This window comes from Chiloscyllium plagiosum, chromosome 36, assembly GCF_004010195.1.
Source record: "Chiloscyllium plagiosum isolate BGI_BamShark_2017 chromosome 36, ASM401019v2, whole genome shotgun sequence".
In the NCBI taxonomy this organism is placed as follows: domain Eukaryota; kingdom Metazoa; phylum Chordata; class Chondrichthyes; order Orectolobiformes; family Hemiscylliidae; genus Chiloscyllium; species Chiloscyllium plagiosum.
Genome location: NC_057745.1, coordinates 23667381 through 23672712, shown reverse-complemented (window position 1 = coordinate 23672712; position 5332 = coordinate 23667381). Strand labels below are relative to the sequence as shown.

The window sequence follows — 5332 nt, the reverse complement described above, 5'->3', positions numbered from 1 at the left end:
TTAGAAGCAAATGTTGATCCCACAAGGACCACTGGTGGTGATAGTTACTACAAAAAGAGCAGGGTGAAGGAGGTTACACTGACTACTTTCTGATTCTTCTGCTAATTTTGTTAAGGGGTATTTATTTGTTTGATGGCTCAAGACTCTACAAAAACTTCAGAGAAAGACCTTTCAGATAACTATATTATCATTTGCAGCCCCACAACATCATTTCAAGATGATTTCCTGTATATAAAATTGGAAAAATATTCACAAATTTATGCTTTCTGTCCTTCTGCTTGAAGAAGGTGCCACATGCTGGTCCTAAGGGAAAAATGCAATGTACCTGTTCTGCTTGCACTAACATCCATCTGACTTTTTCAATGATGATGTTCCACAGATAGTAAACTTGTATAAAATGAGAACACAATATATTTCACAATACAATGCCATAAATAAAACAGAAAATAGTTATTCAACCGACTGACTATAGATTTCACTCAAACGTTGGGAAAGCAATTTATCAGGAAATTTGGCTTCAGTCTTGGCCAGGAGGCTTGGATGGAGCAAAGGGGACCTTTATGGATGGGGCAAGGACAGATACCTGTCATGTAGGGAATGCTACAACACGGATTCACAGCCAACAAGCAGAAAACAGACAGCAGGTAGAGAAGCAGGGGATCCCAGGGATGGGCAGACTGTGGTCAGGGGAAGATTATTGTGGATGCTATGACACAATTTGGAGGTGGGGACAGCAAATAAATTTCCATGGGAACAAGTAGTGGTCAACTGAAAGATACTTACTGAAGAGATACTTATTAAAGGCAGCACAGTGGTACAGTCCCTTACGGCACCAGGGATCCAGGTTTGGGCAACTCTCTGTGTGGAGTTTACACATTCTCCCCATGTCTGGGTGGGTTTCCTCTGCTTCTACGATTTTGTTCCACAGTCCAAAGATGGGCAGGTTAGGATGGATTGGCCATGCTAAATTTCCCATAGTGTCCAGGGATATGTAGGCTAGGTGGATCAGCCATGGGAAATGCAGGGTTACAGGTATAGGGTGGGATATTCTTCGGAGGATCAGGGCAGATTTGATGGGTCAAATGGCCTTTTTCTGCCCTGTAGGGATTCCATGATTCAAGGTGGAAAATATCATGGCGATGGGAAGAAGTGGTAGACTGTGGGGTGAAGATTAAAGGAGTGAGCAATTGCCAGAAGGATTCTAAGGTAATCTTGCTGGTCTAGGCAGCACAGGGGGAAATGGTTCTGCACTGGGATTGCTTGTAAACCATGTAGATTTGGCCATTTGTGCTTCCATTCACCTTTTTAAAAAGATTGTTTTTGGGATATGAGCTTCTCTGGTGAGTCCAGCCCCCACAGTTCATCTCTAGTTGCCCCTGATCTGGTAGTAGTGAGCCAGCTACAATTGAATGGTTTGCTAAGCTTTTTCAGAGGGCAGTTTGGACATGGTCCAGGGTAGTAGAATTGCTTCCCTGAAGTATATCTTCTTAGATTAGATTACTTACAGTGTGGAAACAGGCCCTTCGGCCCTACAAGTCCACACCGACCCTCCGAAGAGCAACCCACCCAGACCCATTCCCCTACATTTACCCCTTCACCTAACACTACAGGCAATTTAGCATGGCCAATTCACCTGACCTGCACATTTTTGGATTGTGGAAGGAAACCGGAGCACCCGAAGGAAACCCACGCAGACATGGGGAGAATGTGCAAACTCCACACAGATAGTTTGCCTGAGATGGGAATTGAACCCGGATCTCTGGTGCTGTGAGGTAGCAATGCTAACCACTGTGCCACCATGCCGCACTTCTCTGACTCTGACTCTCATGACTCTGGATACACTGTCTGAACTTATATGAAAACATCTCCCCAGTGCTATTTCTTTAGCTGTCCTGGATTCTGATCAGTTACTGTGTAGATTCCATTGTTGTGGCCAAGGGGATCGAGTCGAGCCAACATGGTAAATTCACTTGAGTCATTTCAAAAATATACTTTATTCACAGAAACATCTTTTTATGCTTACATAGTCACAAATGCAGTTCAGTTCTCTGCAGTAGCATATGAAGAAAAATTTGAGCACTTCAAAAAGAAAAGATGAATTATCTCCCAGCTCAATGGATTAACAGAATTGCCTTCCTTCTTCAGGAAGTGTTGATTTTGTGGTTGACTAATCAAGTTTCTCAAGTTCGGCTGTTTGTTGGGAAGAGTTTGTTTAATTTAGGGCACTGGAACGCAGGTCCTTGTGCCGTTGCTTTCTGCACGGAGCTACTCTCTGCTTTCTATACTTTTTTAAATTTACGAAGACTAAGCAAATGATCTCTCTGTCTCTTTCCTCTCTTTTTTCATCCCATGCTCATGTTATGATTTGGAGATGCCGGTGTTGGACTGGGGTGCTCAAAATTAAAAATCACACGACACCAGGTTATAGTCCAACAGGTTTATTTGGAAGCACCAGCTTTCGGAGCGATGCTCCTTCATCAGGTGCTCCTTCTCTACAACCACCTGGTGAAGGAGAAGCATTCTGAAAGCGAGTGCTTCCAAATAAACCTGTCAGACTATAACCTGGTGTTGTGTGATTTTTAACCATGCTCATGTTGTTCACCTCTGGGCTTCTTGGGGAGTTCTGCAGACTTTGGAATATACTCTTCCGGCTCTCCTGCTTCTCGTTACAATTAAAGGTCAATGCCAACATTAGGCTTCATGACTCTGGATACACTGTCTGAACTTACATGAAAACATCTCCCCAGTGCTATTTCTTTAGCTGTCCTGGATTCTGATCAGTTACCGTGTAGATTCCATTGTTGTGGCCAAGGGGATCGAGTGGAGCCAACATGGTAAATTCACTTGAGTCATTGTGATGGCAAGAGAAAGGTGGTTGACCAGATATTCCTGTGACATATTGTTCACACTTCCTCTGTAGCATTTATCTTGAGGGATAATCTTCACTAATGTGCGGTCAATGCGTTCTTGGTCGTAGAACATTCCATGACACCTGATTCCAAGCTAACTGCAGAGATGCCCAAATGGTCCACAGCACGATACTTCGCATATTACGAATGCCATAAATTTCTCCAGCTGTCTGAGAATGGGACCCTCCTGTTTTTCGAGTTCTCACGGTGATCTCTTAAGGGCTGTGGAGTTTCACTTTTCTATAACAAGCTCTGAATTCCAGTGGCCTTGACCACCATGCAAGATAATCTTCTGTTCAGCTCATTGGGTCATCCTCATCGAAAAGTATAATGTTAAAAGCATAATTGTCTCCTTAGCCTCTGTAAAAGCAGAAATGGCTTACACTAAATGAAGCCTCTTCACATCCTTTAAAATTTTCATAAGGGTAAATAGGACCATTCATTTCACCTGGGACAATGGCTGTTGGTTTGGCTACATTTCTTTTAAAAGCTGTCTTTTTAATGTTGGCATCTTCGTGATCTGATTTTCTATACTGCAGCTTATTGAAGTAAGACTGCTGAACACCTATTGTATTTGAGTTCATATCTGGGAAAGATGCAACTGCCTCAAGTTCTTCTCCCCTTAGGGTAGCCATCACGTAGGTGGTGTAAGCATCTGGCTGCTGGTCATCACAGAAAGCTGGCAAGCAAGCTCCATTTGGACCAGTAATATCACTGTCAAACCGACCCCAAGCTCTGGGACTAGAGGAAAAGCCTGAAGTGGGTTCCACATTAATAAGTGATGCAACAACTCCTTTGATCTGATTACTTTACTCGTTCACTTCAAAATGTTCTAACTTTAACATAGCTCCCTCAGCTTTCAGGGACATCAAGGTTAAAAAGTCTTCTGTTTCAAATCTCCATATTGCCCACCAGAAACTTTCTGTCTTCTCATTTACCTCGTAGAATAGCAATAAAAGTAAAATCAAAAGGGACAAAAGGGAGGACTGCAGATGCTGGAGATTAGAGTCAACAGTGTGGTGCTGGAAAAGCACAGCAGGTCAGGCAGCATCTGAGGAGCAGGAGAGTCGACATTTCAGGTCAAAACCCTGATGAAGCCCAGAAAAACCTTCACTTGTCCTGCATTGTGGCTTTCCTTTGCTACTTCACCTATAAAATCAAGAGAAAGCATGCCATACGTCCTCAAAGAAAGAACATCACCTTCTTCATGGGCTGCTGAAACTAAAGAGACATTCCTTGGATCTAGAAATTTTACACTGGCTTTGACTAACCCCCTGAAGGAGTTGGGAGGAATCTCCAATTCCACTATGGGATTTTGGCTTTCTACTGCCCCCAGTGAGATGGCATTGCTGACAGAACAACCCAAAGTCACTGCTGGCTTCTTCCTTAGAAGTTGAATCTCATGAAAAAAGAGCTGCCTTTTTTGTTAAAGGGAAGAATCTTTGTTGTGTTCACAAGCTTGCCATACCGAGCTACAAAGGTGAGCACTAGCCGATCAATGTCTGCAGGAACCTGAATGGAGAATGCTCCCCTGTACCCATTCATACTATATTCAATTCCCTATGTATGGGAACAGGCCCTTCAGCCCAACAAGTCCACACTGACCCTCTGAAGAGTTACCCAACCAGACTCATTCCCTCTGAATGACGCACCTAACACTATAGGCAACTTAGCATGGTCAATTCACCTAACCTGCGCACCTTTGGACTGTGGGAGGAAACCGGAGCACCTTAAGGAAACCCACAAAGACATGGGGAGAATGTGCAAACTCCACACAGGCAGTCGCCCGAGGCTGGAATCGAACCCGGGTCCCTGGCGCTGTAAGGCAGCAGTGCTAACCTCTGAACCACCGTACCAATACTAATCTTCTTCCCACTCATGAAAATCAGTCCAAACTGCAGACTTACCATTATCGGCAGCAAGTGCACAGCCATGGACAATTGCCCTGATTTCAACACACTTCTAACAACCACACCTGCTGACCACCTTGGTTGGAAGCACATAGTTGGTGCAGGAAATCTTCCTTTCCCCTAGTTTCACTGCTCCACAGCAGTAAGCTGTTGTGTCTTTGCATCGTGGCTCTGGTTCATGTTCACCACTGCATGTTGCAACAGAACATTTTCTCACATTGTAGTAAAATGACTGAGTCAGATTCTGGTAACTGTCATAAGGAGGCTGTATTAAGTGGCACTCAGATTTGGGATTGCACGAAGGAGCACTAAGGGCTGTCAAAACAAAAAAAAATTGATTTTAAACCTGCATGTTTATTTTACATCACATCTCTATGAAGAATCTCAAAGCATTTCAGATATGGTGACCCTTGGTCTGGTGAATACAGGAAGATTCTGTAAAAGGCTCAGTTTTTTTAATAATGTATATTTTGAGGGTGGAATTCTGGTCACCATCACATGAGCATTTACTGC

General features: G+C 43.6%; 1 pseudogene; it reads right to left on the bottom strand.

Annotated features, from left to right (window-relative positions):
• Positions 1-207: 207 nt before the first annotated feature.
• Positions 208-4819, bottom strand: LOC122540851 (annotated as a pseudogene).
• Positions 4820-5332: the final 513 nt, after the last annotated feature.